The sequence below is a fragment of the Budorcas taxicolor genome, chromosome 12, assembly GCF_023091745.1.
Source record: "Budorcas taxicolor isolate Tak-1 chromosome 12, Takin1.1, whole genome shotgun sequence".
NCBI lineage: Eukaryota > Metazoa > Chordata > Mammalia > Artiodactyla > Bovidae > Budorcas > Budorcas taxicolor.
This window is the reverse complement of record NC_068921.1, coordinates 75,098,694-75,123,557: the sequence shown is the minus strand read 5'-3', so window position 1 is coordinate 75,123,557 and position 24,864 is coordinate 75,098,694.

Here is a 24,864-nt window from a genome sequence, read left to right as displayed (position 1 = left end):
TTTTAAGTTTAGTTAAGTTTGACTCAACTTCCCAGGGGCTCTGTGATAAAGAATCAGTCTATAATGCAGGAGGGTTCAATCCCTGGATAGAGAGAATCCCTTGGAGAAGGGAATAGCAATCCAGTATTCTTGCCTGGGAAATCCCATGGACAGAGGAGCCTGGCGGGTTGCAGTTCATGGGCTCACAAAAGAGTCAGACATGACTTGGTGACTAAACTACAACAACAAGTTTGACTTTGTGGTAGAAGTCATTACACTATCATTGTTTTTCTCATTTTGCTGTGGAATTATGAGTGCTTTGCCATGGGCCAGCAGTTGGGAACCTCAGCTCTAGAGAACCCTGGAATACTAGGGCAGAGCCCTTCAGTTCAGTTCAGTTCAGTCGCTCAGTCGTGTCCGACTCTTTGCGACCCCATGAATCGCAGCACGCCAGGCCTCCCTTTCCATCACCAACTCCTGGAGTTTACTCAGACTCATGTCCATCGAATCAGTGATGCCATCCAGCCATCTCATCCTCTGTCGTCCCCTTCTCCTCCTGCCCCCAGTCCCTCCCAGCATCAGGGTCTTTTCCAATGAGTCAGCTCTTTGCATGGGATGGCCAAAGTACTGGAGTTTCAGCTTCAGCATCATTCCTTCCAAAGAAATCCCAGGGCTGATCTCCTTGAGAATGAACTGGTCGGATCTCCTTGCAGTCCAAGGGACTCTCAAGAGTCTTTCCAACACCACAGTTCAAAAGCATCAATTCCTTGGCATTCAGCCTTCTTCACAGTCCAACTCTCACATCCGTACATGACCACAGGAAAAACCATAGCCTTGACTAGACAGACCTTAGTCGGCAAAGTAATGTCTCTGCTTTTGAATATGCTCTCTAGGTTGGTCATAACAATTTCATGTAGAGTCAAAGATTCCATTTGGAAAGAGAGTTTCAAGGTCTTTGAAGTGGCTAATTTTGAGGTACACAGGACCTTCTATTAAGACATTAGGGCTTCCATGTTTTTGGTGATGCTCTTGGTGATCAGGAAATGTCAGAGGTAAGAGGAAGGCAGAGAGCATAATCTCCCTAATCACTGACTTGCTTCCAGCACAAAGGGAGATTTTTCATGTGATTCTGTGGAGGGTCACTCATGTGACACAGTATTCAGTCTCGAGGACAGCTTGTGTTAGGTTTCTTGGACATGGGAAGGAGGCAGAAGTTATAGGAGAGCTGAGACCTAATGAAAAGGTATCAAAGACTGCAGCAGGAAACTGAGAAATCAGGATCACCCCATTCAGTCACTTTGTGCTCATCATATTCTTGGTGGGAGAGACAGTGTCCTCCTCCAGCAAGACCACCGTCAGAGGCCAGGGCAGCTTCAGCAGAGATGGCTGGTGGGTTGCCATCATGGCAACAACATCTTCCAGACAGAATCAGGGCAAAGCGAGCTCGTGCTGGACAAATAGGAGGGTTCGGGGCAGCTAGGATTATGAAGGCAAAGGCATCAGAGGTGGCCTGGGAGGGGTTTCATGACCACTAAAAGAATGGCGACCTGATTCTTCCCAGAGAGGGGAGGAGCTTTGCAGAGTCCATTTCCAGGATTCTGCTTATTAGACAACAGGGTCCAAGACTGTTTTTTAATTAGTTAGCTTCATTTTAAATGTATTTATTTATTTATTTGGTTGTGATGGGTCGTAGTTGTTGCATGTGGGATCCTTCTATTTGAGGCATGCGAACTCATAGTTGTGGTCTGGGATCTAGTTTCCTGACCAGGAGTTGAACCCAGGCCCCCTGCATTGGGAGCTTGGAGTGTCTTAGCCACTGGACCATCAGAGAAGTCCTAGTAAACTCTATTTTTTGGAGTAGTTTTAGGTTACAGATAAACTATTCAGAAAGTATGCTGCTGTTGCTGCTGCTGCTGCTGCTAAGTCGCTTCAGTCGTGTCTGACTCTGTGCGACCCCAGAGACAGCAGCCCACTAGGCTTCCCTGTCCCTGGGATTCTCCAGGCAAGAGTACTGGAGTGGGGTGCCATCGCCGTCTCTGTCAGAAAGTATAGAACTTTATAAACTATATAAACTCATCACCCCAACCAACAATTTCCCCTGTTATTAACATCTCACATTGCTGTGCTATGGTCTAAAAGCTTGTGTCTCCCCAGAATTTATGTGTTTAAAATCTAATGCTCCAGGTGATAATTTTAGGGGGTGATTAGGTCATGAAGAGCTGAATGGAATTAGTGCCCTTATATAAAACAGGCCCCAGAAAGATTCGTTGCCCCTTTAACTGTGAAAGAAAGCATCACCGATTGAATGGACATGAATTTGAGCAAACTGGGAGATAGTGAAGGACAGTGAAGGAAAGGAAAGCCTGGTGTGCTGTAGTCCATGGGGTCACAAGGAGTCAGACACAACTGAGTGATTGAACAGGAACAACAAAGAGAAACAGTAAGTGTGCAACCGAAAAGAGGGCCCTCTCCTGACCGTGCTGGCTCCCTGATTTTGTGCTTCCAGCTTCCAGAACTGTGAGAAGTAAATTTCTGATGTTTGTAAGTCACCCAGTATCTGTGATGCTTTCTTATAACAACTGAGTGGACTGAAACAGAACGGTTTATTTATTCAAATGAATGAACGAATATTCAAATATTATTAACTAAAGTCCGTGGTTTATATTAGGGTTCACTTTTTATGTTGTACAGCTCTATGAGTTTTCGCAGTTGTATAGTGACATGTATCCACCGTCACAGGAGCACACAGAATAATGTCATTGCCCTTAAATTCTCACCTGCCATACCTGTCTGTCCCTCCCTTCTTCTCCCCTGAACTCCTGGTAACCACTGATCTTTTCATTATCATTGTAGTTTTGCCTTTTCCAGAATGCCACATAGCTAGACTTACAGAGAATGCAGTCTTTTTGGAACGACTTCTTTCACTTAGCAATATGGATTTGACCTCCTCCCCGCCTATGGCCTCTCTTTGTTTGCTAGCTCATTTCACTCTTTTGATAGCTTCCTTTCCTCCTTCACTCTTTCTTCCTCTCAGCTGTTTTCAATTGCGGTAACATGTCTGTTGGGTTCCCTAGTGGCTCAGCGGTGAAGAACACGCCTGCCAATGCAGGAGGTGCGGGTTTGATCCCTGGGTCGGGAAGCTCTCCTGGAGAAGGAAATGGCAACCCACTCCAGGGTCCTTGCCTGGAGAATCCCATGGACAGAGGAGACTAGTGGGCTACAGTCCATGTGGTCACAAACTAAACAACAACAATAACATGTCTATACCAAAAAGTTTCTATCATAACCGTTATGAAGTGGACAGTTTAGTGGTATTAAGAACTTGACATTGTTGTGCAACCATCCCCACCATCCCTTTCCAGTACCACCTTTGTCTTGTAAAACTGAAAATCTGTAGCCGTTGAAGTCCAGCGCCCCATATCCGCCTTCTCCTCCGCCCCTGGCGACCACCATTCTACCTTCTGTCTCTGCATTTGACTACTCTAGGTACTGCACGTGGGTGGAGTCATATAGTATTTGCCTTTTGTCTGGCTCATTTCACTTAGAATAGGGACTTCCCTGGTGGCTCAGACAGTAAAGAATCTGCCTGCAATGCAAGAGACCTGGGTTCGATCCCTGGGTTGGGAAGACCCTCTGGAGAAAGGAATAACAACCCACTCTAGTATTCTTACCTGGAGAATCCCAAGGACAGAGGAACCTGGTGGGCTATAGTCCATGGGATCTCGGAGAGTTGGACACGACTGAGCGACTAACACTTGTTTGACTTATTGCAGTTGGCCTAAGGTCTTCAGTGTTCATCTGTAAACGTTGTATGGATAATACCATGCTTTGTTTATCCATTCCTCTGAATGGACACTTGGGTTGCTTCCATCTTTTGGCTATGGAAAATGATACTTCTGTGAAAATGACTGTGCAGGTGTCTCTTTGGGACCCTCATGCCGAGTCACACAATAGTTCTGAACGTACATATGTGTGTGTGTATATGTGTGCTTAGTCACTCAGCCACATCTGATTCTTCGTGACCTCATGGACTGTAGCCCACCAGACTCCTCTGTCCGTGGGATTCTCCAGGCAGGAATACTGGAGTGGGTTGCAATTTCCTTCACCAGGGGATCTTCCTGACCCAGGGACTGAACCCAAGTCTCCTGCATCTCCTGCACTGGCAGGCAGATTCCTTACCACTGTGCCACCTGGGAAGCCCATGTGTATGTATGTACATATATGTGTGTGTGTGTGTGAAACTGAAAGTGAAAGTTGCCCAGTTGTCTCTGATTCTTTGTGACTCCATAGACTATACAGTCCATGGAATTCTCCAGGCCAGGAACTGGAGTGAGTAGCCTTTCCCTTCTCCAGGGGATCTTCCCAACCCAGGGATCATACTCAGGTCTCCCACATTACAGGTGGATTCTTTACCAGCTGAGCCACAAGGGAAGCCCAAGAATACTGGAGTGGGTAGCCCATCCCTTCTCCAGCGGATCTTCCTGAACTAGGAATTGAACTGGGGTCTCCTGCATTGCAGGTGGATTCTTTACCAACTGTACATAGTGTGGAGAAAAGGTAATTATTTATTTTTGAATCTAAAAAAATTGTAATTCTATTTATTTTGAGGAATCATCATACTGTTTTAGTGACTACCTCACTTTACACTCCTAACAACAGTACACAAAGTTTCTGATTTCTCCGCATTCTTACAAATAGCTGTTATTTTCTTTTATCATTTATTTATTTGTTCATTTAACAGGAGCCATCCTCGTGGATGAGAGGTTGTATCTCATTGTGGTTGACAGCTCATTTCTTTTTATTTCTTTTTCCTGAATAATACTCTGTTGTGTAGGTGTCTCACAGTTTGTGTATCCATTCACCTATTAAAGGACATCTTGGTTGCTTCCAGGTTTTGGCATTTAACGAATGAGGCTGCTGCAAATGTTTGTGTGCAGGTGTCGGTGTGGACAAACATCGTCAGCTCATTTGGGTTAATACCAAGGAGCACCATTACTGGAGCATATGGTGAGATTCTGTTTAGCTCTGTAGAAACCACCAAAGTATCTTCCAGAGTGGCTGTCCCATTTTGCATTTTGAATGATTATTTTTGAATGCATTATTATTGTTACCCATGTCCCTTGACTGTCCTTGCTCTCAGTTGATGTGTCCTGGGGAGACAAAGCTGCAGATGGATCCCTGACAACTGGCAGGATCTTATTTTTATGCTCCTTTAGTGCAGCCTTCAGTCAGCCAGCCCTCTGGAGAGTGAAGCTGGACTGAATGGAGGCAAAACCTGCTTGGCTTTGGGTTCTGGCTGCCAGAATTCATTTTCCTTAGAGATTAAAGCATATTAAGGAAATGAAAATTTTGAATGCTCCCCAAAATGAAACTCAAAATGCTGAACCTAAGGTATAAATTACTTAATTGTTAATATTCTTTTCAACTACATTTCTTATGTTATTAATACTTGGATACATTTCAGTGTTGGGGGTGCTTTCTTCCACAGAGATCTGTTTCCTTTCCAGATAAGAAAATACGTAAAGGACCTTTCCTGGGAGTTTGGATCTGGAACTCATAATGTAAAAGTACTAGTCTCTTCAAGACTATTCAGAGTGATTTTACAGGTAGAATCTCTAAATTAGAATGATTTTTACTAAGTATAATCCCAACAGAATCATACATGTTTGTCAAATATATGTTCATATTGTTGTCATTTAGTCATGAAGTCGTGTCCAACTCTTTTGCAACCCCATAGACTGTAGCCTGCCAGGCTCCTCTGTCCATGGGATTCTCCAGGCAAGAATATTGGAGTGGGTTGCCATGCCTTCCTTCAGGAGATCTTCCTGTTCTAGGGTTCAAACCCACATCTGCTGCACTGCAGGTGGGGTCTTTACCCACTGAGCTCCATATATGTCCATGTATGCTCATCAGATGATATATCAAAGAGTGTTTTCATATCACTGTGTGTAATAGCCCAAAAGCAATCCCAATGTCCATCAACAGTAGAATGGATAAAACGAACGTACTCTTCTACAATGGAACCCCATATGGCAATGAGAATGATTGAACTGTGACTACATAATGCAAATGAATAAATATGATATAATCTTGAATGGAGGAAAACAGATGCAAAAGCTTACATGCTATATGACTGCAATTTATGTGAAGTTCAAAGCCAGGTAAAACTAATTCATGGTGTTAGAAGTCAAGATGGTGTTTTCCCTTTGGGTGTGTGAGGGAGCATGGGTAGTAGGTGCTTCTAGGGGGCTGGTAAGGTCTGGTGCTTTGATCTAAGTCCTGAATACATTGGTGTATTTACTTTGTGAAAAGTCTTCAAGATATTTGATTAGTGCCTTTTTTGGGATGTATGTTGCACTTCAGTGCAAAGTTTTAAAAAATGATCCCTCTTCATGTTTCAACACACGCATGAAGAAAATGCCCACAAATTATTATCATTAGAGAAAGAGAGATGACTCAGGATAGAATGCATCCAATAGTTTGGATTTATCATCAAGAAGATTGACCCTGTACCTTACTGTGAATTGATTTGGTGAACCAATGAAGGAAATGGACTTTACTGATAAATATGATCCAGAGGAAGACCATCAGAAAAGGGGAAGAACCTCTAATGGCTCGAGAATTGTCTCTAAAAGCTCTGTCCTTTTGAAGGCAAGTAATCAGCATTTATGCAAATGAATTCAAAAGAAGCAATTCCTGTGGTTATGAAAACTCCACACTAGGGAGATTTTCAGTCAGTTCAGTTCAGTTCAGTCGCTCAGTCGTGTCCAACTCTTTGCGACCCCATGAATCGCAGCACGCCAGGCCTCCCTGTCCGTCACCAACTCCCGGAGTTCACTCAGACTCGCGTCCATCGAGTCGGTGATGCCATCCAGCCATCTCATCCTCTGTCGTCCCCTTCTCCTCCTGCTCCCAATCCCTCCCAGCATCAGAGTCTTTTCCATTGAGTCAACTCTTCACATGAGGTGGCCAAAGTGCTGGAGTTTCAGCTTTAGCATCATTCCTTCCAAAGAAATCCCAGGGTTGATCTCCTTTAGAATAGACTGGTTGGATCTCCTTGCAGTCCAAGGGACTCTCAAGAGTCTTCTCCAACACCACAGTTCAAAAGCATCAAATCTACAGTGCTCAGCTTTCTTCACATTCCAAGTCTCACATCTATACGTGACCACAGGAAAAACCATAGCCTTGACTAGACGGACCTTTGTTGGCAAAGTAATGTCTCTGCTTTTGAATATGTTATCTAGGTTGGTCATGACTTTCCTTCCAACAGAGTACGTCATGAGGGAGATTTTAGTTGACACCAAAGCCATGCCGCAGCATTTGCATGGAGGTGGCATTGAGGATGAAAGTGGATTGTTTTGTTACGAGTCCCATAGCAGTGGCACGGGGAAGGTCATCTTTTCTGGAGGATGTTTTCCATTTTGTGAGGTGACCTCTTTCATCTGATGGACTTTGGAGAAAGTGTGATGATTTCTCAAGGTAGTAGACGACGGCTTCTTGAGAGGCCTTTGAGAAGAGAACACAAAGAAAAAATGTGAAATAAATTCTGCCTCCTGCTGGGTGAAAATGTCAGACTCATTGAGAGCTGGATTTCTGCAGAAGTTATTGTACATATCTGGCTGGTTTTTTCAGATGATTATTGGAAGTTTGCTTTCTCTGCATACTCTAAATTTCTTTCCCCTCTTAACCATGCTGCCCAGTGTCCTATTCCCTCTTACTCAAGTTTATCTGCTCTTTACCTCTTTGGACAGACCTGCTGTTACTTAGGGTTGGGCAATGGTCTGTGGCAGAGTTTAGACATGGTAGGAGGCCAGGCTGGGTTAGTCAAGGTCAAGCTTTGGGAACAAGATGATGAGTGAGATATGTATCTGTAGTAGTCAGGGGCCAAGTAGGTAAGTTCATTCCTTTAGACACAAAGCAAAGAGCAGAAACCAAATGTGCAATCGAGACAGGAGCAACAAATACTGAACATTGATACTTTCAGTAGTGTTCCTGAAGCTCTGAACATTGATGCAGGAGGTCAGACATCAGATATGGAAGACAGACAGTTGATATAACTTCTTCTCATTTGATATTTGAAAACTTTCTATAAATACTTTATTTATAGTAGCATTATGTGGCAGGTGCTGTATTAGTCAGCGTTTGCTGCATAACAAATAGCCACAAAGTTTCTGTGGCATGTGATAATCATTTATTCTTTGTTCCTGGGTTTGGGCCTGTGGGTCATGTTCAGGTTAGCTCTGTGTATCTCACTCTGGGGCTCAGACTGGATGATCAGTGGCTACCTGGAGTGTGTTCTCACGAAGGATTTTGGAAGCACAAGTAGGTCAAGGCAACCTATGCACACACATTTTAAACCTCCGCTTATATCATGCCTGCTAATCTCTCACTGGCCAGAGCAAGTTACATGGCCAAGTCCGAAGTCAATGAATGGGGAAATATACTCCATTTTCTTCTCCCGTGACAAGAGTAAGAATGCATAGTTTTATTATGGGAGAGTGAATAATCAATATGCTATAGGTTTTATGCTAGGTGTAAGAGATAGCTGTATGATTAAGACACAGTTCTTGTCTTGAAGATACTGTCTATGTGAGAATAATGTTACTGAAGCTCTGTCTGTTGATTTTTTTCCCCACTCTTCTTCCCCCCCTCACCCTCCTTTTTTTATGTGTAACAATTTTTCTGCTTTTACTGCCAAGGATCTCCTGAAAGTGCTAAGAATTTGTACTATGTAATAATGGCTCTCCCCCCATCCATTCAACAATTATTGAAAGACAGTGAGAAATAGGTAATAACATAATAAGTAAATTATTTGGTAGGTTTTAAAGATGAAAAGACTATGACAAAAAGAAAAAGGTAAGGCAGAGGAAAGGGGTGTGGTAATTTTAGGAAGTTGCAGCTTTGCTTTTATTTATTTATTTAAAGAGGTTTTTTTTTTTCTTTTTTTTTTCTTGGCTGTGCTGCCCACGACAATCTTAGTTCCCCTAACTGGGGATTGAATCCTAACCCATACCTGGACCCCCTGCATTGGGAGTGTAGGGTCTTAACCATTGGACCACCATGGAAGCCCCCAGAAGTTGCAGCTTTAAATGAGAGGAGAGTTAAGTCTCATGGGGAAAGTGAGTTTCAAGCAGTTTTGAAGAAGCTAAAGGAGTCCGCCAGGAGGATAACTAGGGCACGAGTGTTGCAGACAAAGAGAAGAGCCAGTGGTAGGGCCCTGAGGTGAGAACCCTGGAGGGTTTGTAAGGAACAGGGACATGGTTGGGCCGCATGCGTGGGGACAGAGCTGGGGGGAGGGAAGTCGTGGAAAGGATGGGGATCAAGCAGAGTGCCCACTGGACTATTGTAAAAACTCTGGCTCTTTCTCTGGCTCAGACACGAGCCACTTTGAAAGAGGGTTTCCAGAGAGGAGTGACGTGATCTGACTCCTGTTTTATAGGGTTTACTTAAATTCTTCTGTTGTGAATGGACTAAGGAGGAGTCTTACGTGGAAGCAGGTACACCAGTTAGGGGGCCGATGCCTTTCTGTAAGATGACACCGTGCAAATCCGTCCATGGGATTCTCCAGGCAAGAACACCGGAGTGGGTTGCCATTTCCTTCTCCAATAAAAACACAGGGTGAGCTATAAATTGATCCATATAAGTAATTCAGAATTTTCTGGTAGTCCCATTAGAATAAATAAAAAGAAACAGGTAAAGTTATTTTTTAAGAAAATATTTATTTATTTGGCTATGCTGAGTCTTACTGGCAGCTCTCAGGATCTTCCTTGCCCATGCTGGATCGTAAGTTTTGGTGTGTGGGATTTTTTTAGTTGCAGCATGTGAAATCTAGTTCCTCAACCAGGGATGGAACCCAGGCCCCCTGCATTGGGAACGTGGATTCTTAGCTACTGGACTGCCAGGGAAGTCCCAGGTAAAATTACCTTTAATTATTTTGGTTAACCCAATATTTTAAAATACCATCATTTCTATATGTAATCAATAGAAAATGATTACTATTGAGATATTTTACAGTTCTTTTTCATACTAAGTTTTCGAAATCCAATGCACATTTTATACCTAGCGTGCATGCTGAGTCACTTCAGTCATGTGCAACTCTTTGTGACCCCATGGACCGTAGCCTGCCAGGCTCCTCTGTTTATATAGGATTCTGCCAGCAAGAATACTGGAATGGGTTGCCAGGCCCTCCTCCAGGATTTATACCTAGAGTGCATCCCAATTCACATGAGCCACATTTCAAGCACTCAGTAGCCAAACGGGGCTAGTGGCTACTACGTTGGGCAGGGCAGACTCAAGATCATTGAAAGTGAAAGAAAGTGAAGTCGCTCCGTCGTATCCGACTCTTTGCGACCCCATAGACTGTAGCCTATCAGGCTCCTCTGTCCATGGGATTTTCCAGGCAAGAGTGCTGGAGTGGGGTGCCATTTCCTTCTCCAGGGGCTCTTCCCGACCCAGGAATCGAACCCAGGTCTCCCGCATTGCAGGCAGACGCTTTACTGTCTGAGCCACGTTGAATCACTGAATCCAGCCCGCTCTGAGCAAACTCCGGGAGATGGTGAAGGACAGGGAAGCCTGGCGTGCTGCAGTCCATGGGATCGCAAAGAGACAGATGTGACTTACCAACTGAACAACAACAAGCCTGCTTTCCATACCCTTCCAAATGTTTTGTTAAATAACACTAGATTATAAAGCAGTTGGGAAAAAAGTAAAGGTAGTTTCTTCTAAGTTCTTATCCATAAAAGAAGAATCTGAAATTAAGTTATAAAAATTAAGAAATCCAGTGCATTGTAAAAAGTTCTCTTGTTTGGCAGTAAAATACTGCTTTGTCACATAAAACAAATAGGAGGCTTTAGTGTGTACTGAGAATTATTTTCTGTTAAAAGAAACAGCCTTGTTATTAAATAAAAAATTTATTATACAGTATTTAGACAGATATTGTTTTATTGGAAATCTACGTGCAGAAATAATCCCCAGCAAGTGGCCCATTGTGGAAATTCCTGTGTTCTCTCCTGTTTAAATCTGACATTTGAATAGGGGAAAACTGTTGTTATTCCCTAGGTACAAACATATGGAATTAAGAATAATTTTTTGCATTGTACACGTATCATGATGCTTTTGTGTGTGTGTGTTTCATGCAGTATGCAGAATTGTTAGGATTTAGACAGAAGCAGACAGAATTTGGTAATAATGTGTAATTTATGTCATTATGTCTTTGACTTGTGGGTTCTTTGGGAAGATAGGAGGGGTGGAAAACACACGGAACTTGAGGGCAGAAAACCTGTTAGATTTCTGACTCTACCCGCATTTGCTGTGCAATCATAAAACACATTAAATCTCTCTAAGCCTCAATTTTTCATTTGACAAAAGGAGATAAAAGCATTCTTCACATATTTCTTGTGAATACTGAATTAAATAGTATATATAAAGAACCTAATGCAACGCCTAATAATAGTAGTACCAATAAAAGGTGCCATTCTCATAAACGAGATTCACATTCCTGGAGAAAATGGCAAATAGATTCCACGATGAAGTAGATTCACCTTAAATCAGGGCAGTGTATCTGCAGCACTGCAGTTGCCCAGAGAGCTTTGTTCTTGATTATTTTAAATGCTAATGAGAGGGTGCTCCAAGATCACATTATGGCGAGGAGTACTAAACTTTCTGAATCTTTCCCTTTCCCTTTAAGGGAGATAGAGACATACTGGGACAGAAAATATAGGCTGAAGGCAAAAATCTATAGAATAACTGGAGAGAAAGCCTTCATTTTGCTTCCACTGTTTCTAAAGACATCCTCTGTCAGACTCATGACGGTTTTTTGTGATGGTAGGAAATTTGCCTCTGATTCTTTTTTTTTTTTTCTTCAGCTGTTTTTAAGGATTTTCTGTGTGCCTGGTCTTCTGCAGTTTCACAATGATATATCTAATTAAATTTTTTTTTTTGAAATTTTCTTCAACTTGGGGTTCTGTTGGTTGGTGTTGTAGTCACATCTGAAAATGTCTCAATCTTTATAATTTCAAATAGTTCCTCTACTCCACTCTCCTTCCTGAGTCTACTCAAACAAAAGTTCAAGTTTGCCTGAATTGGCAAGTACTTTTAGAGCATAAGTGGCTTCCATGTCAGTTTAGCTCTCTGGATATGCAGTTTTATTTGCCTTTAACTCAGTAATTCCATTCTATCTGTTGCTCCTTGATGCAGTTAATAATCTTAAAATATTTTGCCTGGCATATTTAGCTGTTTCCTGTGGGAGAGTTTGAATAACCTAACTCAGCATTACCAGAAAATAAAAATTTACAGCCATTTAAATCTTACTCTATTTGGAATCAATTTGGGGCTGCCGAGTGAAGAAGCAGGAATCTAACTTTTCTTCTAAATACATGGTCAATTTCCTCGTCATTTTATTTTGAGAGGTACCCAATTTCCAAATCCATCTGACGTGCCACCTTGTTCATAGAACAAAATCCCATTTGTACTTTGTAGTTTTTGAGCCCTTATATTTGTTTGATTGATTTAAGGAATTAAAACTAATACCGCTCTGTTTTAATTACTGAAGCTTCACATCATATTTATGTGTCTTCTAGAAAAGACTATGTGCATTAACTTTCTTTAAGTCTGGGGGTATATAATAAATAGTTACAGTCTTACTATACTTTATTCTAGTTGTGACCTTTCCATTGCCATTCATTCTAGGCATGTCTGTGTGTGTTATATATGACTTATTTTTCTGGGTGCTGGGGATATAGAGACGTTTAAAACAAAACGCCAGCTATGGCAAACTTTACATTACTGAGCAGAACAGGTATATTGTGAGAAAATTAGGGAACTACATGCATTCAATAATAAACCCATACAATAATAGGAAAAGTGTCATAAGACAGTGACAAAGCAAAGCAAAGCAATGCACATTTGGAGATGAGGGGCAATAAGTTAGAAACTGGCACAAATTTTTTTTTGGGGGGGGCACAACTTTCATCGTATAAAGCCTTGCTAGGAAAATACAGCCAGCCCTCTGTATCTGCCAGTTAGGCATCCATAGATCAAAACTATTAAAGAAAAATTCCAGAAAGTTCCCAAAAAGTAAAACTTGAATTTGCTGTAGTACACTGGCAACTATAAACATAACATTTATATTGTATTTACAACTACTTACATAGCATTTACCTTGTGTTAAGTATTATAATGATGTGAAGTATATGGGAAAATATGTGTAGCTTATGTGCAAATACTGAAAGAAAGTGAAAGAAGAAAGTGAAAGTTGCTCAGTTGTGTCTGACTCTTTGTAACCCTATGGACTATACAGTCCATGAAATTCGCCAGACCAGAATACTGAAGTTGGGTAGCCTTTCCCATCTGCAGGGGATCTTCCCAACCCAGGGATCGAACCCAGGTCTCCAGCATTGCAGGTGGATTCTTTACCAGCTGAGCCACAAGGGAAACCCAAGAATACTGGAATGGGTAGCCTATCTCTTCTCCAGAGGATCTTCCTGACCCAGGAATCGAGCTGGGGTCTCCTGCATTGCAAGCGGATTCTTTACCAACTGAACTATGCCATTTTATTCAGGCCTGCTTTGGAGATATTATGGGTTTGGTTGCAGACCACCAAAGTAAAATGAATTTAGCAATAAAGTGAGCCATGTGAATTTTTTTGGTTTCCTGGCGCATATAAAAGCGACCATTACACTATTCTGCAGTCTATTAAGTATGCAATGGCATTTATGTCTCAAAAAACCAGTGTACATACCTCAATTTAAAATAATGCTGCTGGGGGCTTCTCTCTTCCCTGGTGGCTCAGTGGTCAAGAATCCGCCTGCCCATGCAGGGAACACGTGTTCCATCCCTGAGCAGGGACAATCCCGCATACTGTGGGGCAGCTAAGCCCGTGCACCACAACTACTGAGCCTGCGCTCTAGAGCCTGGAAGCTGCAGCTCTCGGAGCCCTTGGGCCCTGGAGCCCACGCCCAGCGGCAAGAGAGGCCACTGCAATAGAAGCCTGCGCACCGCTCCCTGCAACTAGAGGAAAGCCCCGCAACAACAAAGACCCAGCACAGCCAAGAAGAAATAAACAAATACAATTACGTGTGTAGAAAATGATGCTGTTGGAAAAATGACGTGAATAGCTTGATGTGGGCTTGCCGCTAGCTTCAGTTTGTAAAAAAACGCAGGATCTGCGCAACGCAATACAGCAAAGGGCCATGAAACGAGGTCTGTCTGCCTGTAAGGGATTGAGCATCTACAGATTTTGGTATTTGCAGGGTGGGGTCAGGGGGCGGGTGTCCTGGAACCAGTTCCCTATGGACACTGAGGGGTGATTAGAGTAGACAGTAGAGAATGCAGACAGTGTTTCTTTGCTCATATGTCCTGCTTTTCATTAAAAAGAAGTGATAATACTGCACCAAGATAAAATCTTAATTTAACATACCTTCAGAGACCGCGTAGGTAGCTCAAACAGTAAAGAATCAGCCTGCAATGCGGGAGACCTGGGTTCGATCCCTGGGTGGGGAAGATCCCCTGGAGAAGAGCATGACCACCTGCTCCAGTATTCTTGCCTGGAGATTCCCCACGGACAGAGGAGCCTGGCGGGCTGCAGTCCAAGGGGTCGCAAAGAGTCAGACATGACTAACTAAGTACAGTACAGCATGAAGTTTAATATATACATTTTAACATGACAAAATTCAATTATTTATGACATACACATCACATATACAATAATATTTATGTTGTGATGTATTTATGAGCTAAAGTTGTATAAACTATTTTGTTATATACACCCTTTTGAAATGTTATTTTGTATATAATGCTTAATATATAGAAAACTGCTAACCATGCACAAGTTGAAGGCTGTTTCACACAATAGAAAGGGAGTGAGCCAGATTCAGGAGGGAGGAAGAAGTCCAGTCATTCAGATAAAAGGAAATATACACCACATGTAAAATGAAGACACAGAGATTAACTGCCATGTTCTGAAAGTAATGATAGCATAGCACTCAGTAAAAGCTTGGTGAAAAATTTCATTTTGTCTCCTGAATAAGTATCAGATCCACCAGATGGGGCTCTAATATTCTTTTGGTTCTGCGGCTGAAAATTCCAAGCATTGACTATTTTCTTTAGAGAAAGAAAATATATCTCCAATATTAACATCCAGGAGAATTTGCCTGAGATAGGGTTATGCCTCCATAAACATCATCACTATTTAATGTCTTTTAATACTCTAAGGTGACTTTGAAAGAAAGTGGCCAGTTAGCTGAAAACTGAAGCATCTAAGTAGCTGAATTAAATCAGTTCAAGGAGTTCTGAATTAAATCCTTTCTCAAGCCTTCTTTTAAGGAAGCATGACATACTGATACGCAAATGGGTGCATATCGAAACAGTGCTGTTCTGTCTTCAGAGTTACTGACAAACGTTAAGATCTGCATTGTTTAAACTGATGGTAAATCATGAAATTTATCACAGCTTCAATATACTCAGCCCAACCTAGCTATTTTGATAGGTTCTTCTTTGAATCCTGGCAATTGAGATTTTTGCTTTTTCAGGGCAGGGATTTGGGTTCTCCAAGGAAACATTTTGCTGCTGTTTTTCTGAGGTTTAGAGCTGGAAATCTGAGCCTCTTCTTGGCCTCCTTTCTCCATGACTCATAACTTTTGTTCAACCCTAAAAGAACGCCAACTTGGGGAGATAGATCTGAATTTTGATTTAGAGAGTGGGTGGATCAAAACCATAGATGTGAGAGTGAGCTGGATTCCGTAGAGAATATCACTCAGTGGAAGGGGCCTGAGTTAGGATGAGGAGTTGTGGTTTACCATCCCAGGTCTGCCACCAGGAACAGAGGGAACAGGCAACATTTGCCAAATGTTTCTGCACGTTAACTCGTTCATCCTCCCATTGGCCTTGTGGGCCTGGCAGAGGCTCCCTTTGGCGAGGACAGTTCTCCAGAGAAGGTGACAGCTAGTACCCAGCAGTGACACAGCAGCTGTAGGTCGACCCACAGCCAGGCCTTCTGTGCACCTAGGGTCACCCAGTTCCAAGTGCCACATAAGTTACAAGCTCCACCCAGTTACAAGCTCCACAGTAACACACGAACATTACCTCCTGGTGCTGTGCAAGACTGCAGCCCTCTTTATATTAATCTCTCTAAATAGGGAACATGTTCTAAATTGTAATGATTAGCAGACTTTTATTTCCAGCATATGAATTCTAGGAAAATTCTGAATACATAAACAGGCTAAATTGGCCCCAGTGGAGTTGCCCTTCCCGCACCGCACCCCACTCCCCACCACACCTGTATCTAAAACATTAAAAGTATTAGAATCTACATGCTTGCTCAAACAGTCAGATGTATTTGTCATATCCAGTGCCAGGGCCAATGATGCGAAGGGTTTCTGAGCAGACCACATGGGGTGAGAACACACAATCCTGTCCACCTTTGAAGTGGGGCTGGCCAATCAATGGCTGGTGAGACCAGCCAGGAAGGTCAAAAGCTAGTCCCAGAAGACATGATGATAATAACAACTAGTCGTGGGTGCCTCTTAGAGGTTGGAAGCCTTGGTGAGACATGCCTTCTGGGGATTCCCTCTTGTGTGTCCACCATCAGAGCAAGTATCATCAAACCCAGTTTACTAGAGAGGATGTACGTTGCCCTGGGCCATATGGCTGGTGATACTGGACAGGCATTTAGCACTGTGGGTAGGGTTTGTGTTGGGAAACAAGAGGGTCCTCATGTGAAAATGAGGATCCTAGGAGCTGACAGCACCCAGAGGTGCTGCACCCTTCCAAGAAGGCAGACAACCTCAGGGAACCACTTCAAGGTGATGACAGAGAAACAAATTACATTTATTGGGCAGGTGATGTACCTGACCGGCTTCCCAGGTGGTGCTAGTGGTAAAGAACCTGTCTGCCAGTAGGAGATATAAAAGATGTGGGTTTGATCCCTGGGTTGGGAAGATCTCCTGGAGGAGGACATGGCAACCCACTCCAGTATTCTTGCTTAGAGAAACCCATGGACAGAGGAGCCTGGCGGGCTGCAGTCTATGGGGTCACAAAGAGACACGACTGAAGCAACTGAGCACATGCACACGTGTCCCTGACACACAGCACAGCGTGTGTGTGCCAGGAAGGATACGAGCTCTGTGTGAATCTGATCGCTGGAATTCCCATCTTGTTTCTGTCATTTCTCAGACTGACAATTCCGAGTAAATCATTGAATCCTCTCTAAAGCCTCTAACTCTCAGGGAACACTTCAAAGGATTAATTGAGAGGACTGGCAAAAAGTGCTTATTTTACAGGCCAGACAGACCCACTTCCCAAAGTTCGAGAGCTGGCGAAAGGTGAAGAAGGAATTCCCACGCGGGTCTTCCGGAGTCTAAAGCCCTGGTTCTTCCAATCGCGATGTCCTATAGAGAAGAACCAAGGATGAGCTAGGCTGAAGGGTGGGCGTGTGTCATGCCCAGCTTCTGCCTCTCTTCTGACACCTCTCCCACTGTTCTCCTTCTGCTTGACTTGGCTTCAGCCTCACCAGGCTCCCTCCAGCCTTCGAAGGTTGGCATAGCTGGAGTGCAGATTGGGATTCCATTGCTACATGGAATTCCATTGCTCCAGCTACTGCTTAACTCATTCCCTTCTTAATTCACTGGAATGCCATCTCCTCATTGAGGTCCCCCTTCACTACTTGATATAAAGCTGTATTCTCACCACCACCATATTCTCAACACAATTTTTTCTTTCCAAAGCTCCATGACACAGATACAGAGAACAAACGAATGGATACCGAGGAGGGAAAGAGGATTGTTGATGTTGTTGTTTAGTCCTTAAATTGTGTCTGACTCCTTTGCAACCTCATGGACTGTAGCCCTCCAGACTCCTCTGTCCATGAGATTTCCCAGGCAAGAATACTGGAATGGGTTGCCATTTCCTCCTCCAGGGGATCTTCCTTACCCAGGGGTTCAACCTGTGTCTCTTGCTTGGCAGGCGGATTCTTTACCAGCTGAGCCACAAGGGAAGCCCAAGAATACTGGCGTGGGTAGCCTATCCCTTCTCCAGGGGATCTTCCCGACCCAGGAATCGAACTGAGGTCTCCTGCATTGCAGGAGGATTCTTTACCAACTGAGCAATGAGGGAGGAGCAATGAGGGAAGAGCTACGAGGGAAGCCCATAATACATAAAGGTGTTAGGACAACATAAATATCAGTTAATTAAACTGCCTCACAAGATCAGATTCCACTGTCGGTGAACTCCAGTTTCTGCTGAGTTGCTTAGCATTGAACTAGACTTTATAGTGTTCCCAAGTGAACTAGGACTTTATAGTCTTCCCAAGCGAATGAGGGTTAGCCACAGGTTTCAAACACTGACTTGCATTTTTTTCCCATTTATTCAGTTGTTTTATGAACATGCATGCTCAGTTGTGTCCAGCTATTTGTGACCCCATGGACTGTAGCCTGCCAAGCTCATCTATCCATGGGATTCTCCAGGCAAGAATACTGGAGTGGGTTGCCATTTTCTTCTTCAAGGCATCTTCCCAACTCAGGGAACAAACCTGAGTCTCCTGTGCCTCCTGCATTGGCAAGTGGGTTCTTCACCACTGAGCCATACGGGAAGCCCCACTCAGTTCTTAATAAATATTTATGGGCACTCCTGTTCTTCAGGCACCAGGCTGGTTACTGAGACCCAGGGATGCAAAGATGATAACTGTACCACCTTCATGGAGCTCAGTTTAGTGGAGGAAATATGTAATTACAGGTCATTATCTTAAAAATTAAAGGTAAGTGTGGTGACAGAGGTGCATAAGGATTGAGTGTCCTGTGACCAAGGGTTGATAGCCCAAGGCGGCAGAAGTTGATGCTCTGAAGAAGTCAAAGTTGTCTTTCTATCACACTGATATCTTTTAAGAATTTACTCAGGCAGGTCTCAGTGAAGCCCCAGAGACACAGATGTCATCTTAATGAAGTTATTTACAAAACCAGATTGATGGACTGGTTCATTTCCATTGGTCCAAGTGGAGAAAATGTTTCACACTTTTTCTGTAGTTTTTTTTTTTTTTAATCTCATTTGAATATCTTCTGCAATTTTCTAAACAAAACAACTTTCTGAAAGGTAGATAAAAGCATTTAGACTTTAGGTAATAAAATATGTGACTAATTCTCAACAGGGCTTCCCTGGCAGCTCAGCTGGTAAGGAATCCGCCTGCAATGCAGGAGACCCTGGTTCGATTCCTGGGTTGGGAAGATTCTCCTGGAGAAGAGATAGGCTATCCACTCCAGTATTCATGGGCTTCCCTGGTGCCTCAGATGGTAAAAAATCCACCTGCAATGTGGGAGACCTGGGTTTGATTCTTGGGTTGGGAAGATCCCCTGGAGGAGGGCATGGCAACCCACTCTAGTATTCTGGCTTGGAGAATCCCCATGGACAGAGGAGCCGGATGGGTCACAGTCCACGGGGTCGCAAATGATCAGATATGACTGAGCGACTAAGCCCAGCACAGTCCTCAATAACGAGCACAATACTGTGCCCTGCTTTGGAGATCCAGTTGTCTGCAGCTGTAGATGTCAAAAATGCCAAACAGAGACAGGCTAGAGCTAGTAAGAAGGGCTTATTTTGATTCTCATTTAGAAATGCTGTTTAATTTGATGGGAGTGGAACCAATTTATAGTTCAACAGTCAATACATAACTGGAAGTCCAAGTTGACTGGCACCATTTCTACTGTTTCCCAGAGTTGAGCCCAATCAATAAGGCCTGTGGGCTTCCCTGGTGGTCCCAGTGGTAAAGAACCTGCCTGTCAATGCAGGAGGCACGAGATGCAGGTTTGATCCCTGAGTCGGGAAGATCCCCTGGAGGAGGAAAAGCAACCCACTCCAGTATTCTTGCCTGGAAAATCCCATGGACAGAGGAGCCTGGCGGACTGTATAGTCCATGGGGTCGCAAAGACTCTGACACAACTGAGCAACTAAACAACACCAAATCCATAAGGCCTAGGCAACAACTTGACTGATGCAGCCTAGTTGGAATCTTTCCATGTTTTCTTTGAGCCTCAGCTTTGTTGCCTATAAAATGGGCTTAATAGTTAGTTGAAAAGATTGTTACGAGTACAAAGTACAGTTTTTAAGTTTTGTTTGTTTTTAACTGTAAAAACTATTTAGTAGTTTAGTAGTGAAACATTTACTATTTTAACAATTTTAAGTGTACAGCTCAGTAGTGTTAAGTATATTTACTTTGTTGTGAAACACCTTTGGGACTTTTTCATCTTGCCAAACTGAAACTCTTGTTAGACAACCCCTCCCCTTTCATCCTTCCCCCAGCTGCAGAAATCACCATTCTTTCTGTTTCTATGAATTTTATTTCTTTAGGTATTTCACATTAGTTGAATCATACATATTTGCCTTTTCGTGACTGACTTATTTCGCTTAACCTAATACCCTCAAGGTTCATCCATGTTGTAGTATGTAATAGGATTTCCTTCCTAAAAGGCTGAAGAATACGCCGTTATATATGTTCCACCACATTTTGTTCATCTATTCATCTCTTGATGGACACTGGGGTTACTTCCACCTCTTGGCTATTGTAAATAGTGTTACTATGAACATGAGTATATAAACATCTCGTTGAGACTCTGTTTTCAATCCCTTGGGTATATTCCCAGAAGTGGGATTACTGGATCATACGGTAATTCTATTTTTGATAGTCTATCAATATTTTAAATTTCTCGAGGAACTTCCATACTGTTTTCCATAATGACTGCATCATTTCACGTGCCCACCAACAGTATACAGTGTTCCAATTTCCCCATATACTTGCCAACCCTTGTTATTTTCTGTTTTTTTAGAAAAGTTAGTGCTAGTTTTAGAAATCATGCCAATAAGAGTTATTAGTATGAGGTACAGAATTCTAAAATGAGTGTAAATATTTACATACATTTATTTTATGGAAAATATAAGTGTATATTTAAATAAATATGAATATGTAGATAAAATAGCATCGGAGTTAAGGCAGATCTGGCATGGGTGGCCATTGGAAGCATATTTTCAACGTCATCAACCAGTATCATTGAGTACTTGTTATATATAGGGTGAAGAATTATGTTATATTGTAATTATAACACATTTAAAAATTAGAAAAATCCTATGTTTATGTAAAAAAATAAACAATCTAGAATCATCTGAAACTGCAAAAGTCTTCAGTATGCTCTTCACTTACTCTGTCCTCTGCCGTCCTCCCAGATCTCCACTTCCTAATAGTAGGTATTGAACAAAACTTGGCTGCATCCTTTTAGATGTCTTCTATACATATATCACTATATCCCTTTCTTTTAGTTAGATTGTACTATACATAGTTTTCATGAACAACTTAATTTATTAGTTAATTAAAAATATTTTCCCCAGATTTCTTAGCTTATAACTGACACATAAGATTGTGTAAGTTGAAGGTGTACAATATGATAATTTGGTCTGTGTTTAAACTGTGAAATGACCACCACATAAGGTTGGTTAATATGTCCACCACCTCACACAGTTACCATTTTATGTGTGTGTGTATACCGAGAACATTTAAGATTGACTTTCTCAGCAAATGTCAAGTATACAACACAGTGTTATTAACTTCAATCATTGTGCTGTACAGTTGATCCCCAGAATTTACTTGTCTTTTTTTTCCAATGAAAAAAAATTTAAATTGAAATATAATTGCTTTACAATGTTGTGTTAGTTTCTACTGTACAGCAATATGAATCTGTCATATCTATATCTATATCTATATATTTATATATCCTCTTTCTTGAGCCTCTCTCCCACCCCACCCCTCATTCCCCCCATTTCGGTCATCACAGAGCACCAAGCTGAGCTCCTGGTGCTATATACATCAGGTTCTTGCTAGCTAGCTATTTTACATATTACTCATCTTATGACTGAAACTCTGTACCCTTTGATCATCATCTACCCACTCCCCCCATCCTTCAATCTCCACTTGATTTCTCTCAGTTTGGCTTTTTTAGATTCCATGTGTAAGTTAGAAGATATAGTATTTGTCTTTGTCAGTCTGACTTATTCATTAAGAGTTTAAAAACGTGAATATTTAATCCAGTTGAACTGATTTTCTGATTAGAGAAGTGGTTATCCGCGTTGCATTTGACTATAAATGATTATTGCACCTGTGTTTATTGATGGTAGCACTTGACTCTGCCTGGCGGCTGAAACCTTGTACAGCAATCACAGCTGATCCCTAGACAAGAAGCCACAAGTCATGGCTGGTTGCCCTTGATCACGTGGAACAGTCAAACAGATGATCGCAGAGTCATTCTAATCATCTTTTATAATGTGCAATGGTTGGGATAGGTCCTTTTCTGGCCAAGGGTTCTGCTCTTGTTTTAGTGAGTGTACTGGTTAAAATTTTATGTTTTAATATAAGGAGGAGATGTGGGTTCAAGTTCTGGTTCTTTGTAATCTCTTTTGATTACCCATTCATTCATTCATGAGTGCCTGCTACGTGCCAGATTCTGTTACTCTGAAGATAGCATAGAGGGGGAAGCAGAAGTAAAGTCTGTTCTCATAGACCTTATATTCTAATGTGGGGAGACAGACAAGAAACAAAATGCCAATTGGATTTTAAGCTATAAAGCACAATTCAAATGTTGATTGTTATGTTTGATTATGGCTTTGATGGCCACTGTTTTCCTAGTACAGCATAAAAATAATTTCCCCCACATATTCTTGACTCACCTCTTGGGTCAGCAATGCTTCATCATTCTGTGACTAATCCAGCATCTGTCTTTATTGATTATGACAAAATAATCATGTAACAGTTTGGTTTTCTTGATGACTAGAAAATTAATCATAAAATGTCAGACTCATGGTATAGTGTATACCTCTGTGATTTTATGATTTCTGTGACATCTAACAGGGTTTTTGAAAAATGTATACTAAGGTCATACCAAAAAATTCATATTTATAGGAAAATTTGATTGGGTCTTCCTGGTTAGTCATTTAAATCAGTTTCATTTAAATCAAACTGAAGGACTGATGCTGAAGCTGAAACTCCAATAATTGGCCACCTGATGTGAAGAACTGACTCATTTGAAAAGACCCTGACACTAGGAAAGATTGAAGGTGGGAGGAGAAGGGGACGAGAGAGGATGAGATGGTTGGATGGCATCACCGATTCAATGGACATGAGTTTGAGTAAACTCTGGGAGTTGATGATGGACAGGGAAGTCTGGCGTGCTGTAGTCCATGGTGTCGCAAATAGTCTTATGCGACTGAGTGACTGAACTGAACTGCAAAAGAGATGAACATTCTTTGAAAAGTGTAAAATGTAATACACAAAGTATAGTTAAGAATTATCATAGAGTCTGACCCTTTGTCTTGATGTTTGATGGCTGGCAGCTTTTAAGCATTATCTTCCCTCTTCCCGTGTGTCTCATAACTAGGCAAGTTGACCAGAAAGCCCAGGTGCTCCCTCCTGTGAAGCTGGCAGGAGGCTCAAACCAGTAACCCTGATCCAGCCCCACCCCCTAACCACAACAAAAGCCCAGTCTCCTTTCCCTGCTTTTCCAGGCTGGTTTTGAACCAGCTTGGGTCCTATCCTGCTTTCCCCCCAGAAGCCTCGTAATATGAGTAACAAGCCCTTCCTACTCTGTAGGTGTGGATATGGCATCATCAGTCTTGACATCTGAACCAGCTTTTGCGTGAGGGTCCGTGCGATTCTACAGAGTGACCACAATAAGAGCAACTCTCCAGAAGTCTTCCGGTGAAACCCTGCTCGCCACCGTGTGCAGTTCATCAATATCAGTAAATGTTCTGCAAAGCTGGTTTGTCCCCAGCAGCCCTGGTGGAGCAGTAGTCATCAGCACCATCCAGGTTGTCTGTGAGTGCTTGTGTTCCCAGCTTCACCCAGTTCTGGAGTCATCCCTGAAGCTCCAGGGGTCAGGAATTAGATGAGTCTTGTCACCCACTGTGTTTGGCTAAACCGAGGACATGCATGTATCTATTGAAGAGTCCTAGCCTTCCCTTTACTCTAGTTGAGATGATCCAACCTATCCACTGCCTCAGTTTCTCTCCTGAGCCAGAAGTCTTGATCCAAAGCCCACTTCTTTTTTCTTTTTTTACATTTTTTTTTCATTTTTAGGCCACACAGCATGGCATGTGGGATCTTAGTTCCCTGACCAAGAATCAAACCCACACCCCGTGCCATGGAAGTGCAGAGTGTTAACCCCTGGACCACCAAGACTCTTAACCACTGAAGTGCCAGGGAAGTCCTCCAAACCCCGTTTCTATTGAGGAAGGAGGTCTTGATGCCTTTACCGGCTATGTTCTGCTTTCTGGTTATTCCAAGGCCTGATTGCCTAAGACCTGAATAGCTGTGATGTCTCACCATTCATTTTTAGTTAATTAATTGTTTATTTTCAGATTTCTATGCAATTAAAAATTTTTTTATTGAAAATTTTTTTTCATTGGCGTTGATTCACAATGTAGTGTTAGTTTTAGATGTGCGGCAAAGTGATTCAGTTACACACATGCATCTATTCTTTTTCAGATTCTTTTTCCTTCTAGATTGTTATAAAATAGTGATTATAGTTCACTACGCTGATGCCTCATCATTCAGATAAAACCTCCCTGGATATTGATATCTTCACCATCAAGCAGATTGGCCATGCTCTTTTGGACACGACAGATAGGACTTTTTGATTATTTTATACAGGAACTGGCCCTGCACTTCAGTTCAGTTCAGTTGCTCAGTGGTGTCCGACTCTTTGCGACCCCATGAATCATAGCACACCAGGCCTCCCTGTCCATCTCCAACTCCCAGAGTTCACTCAAACTCATGTCCATCGAGTCGGTGATGCCATCCAGCCATCTCATCCTCTGTCGTCCCCTTCTCCTCCTGCCCCCAATGCCTCCCAGCATCAGGGT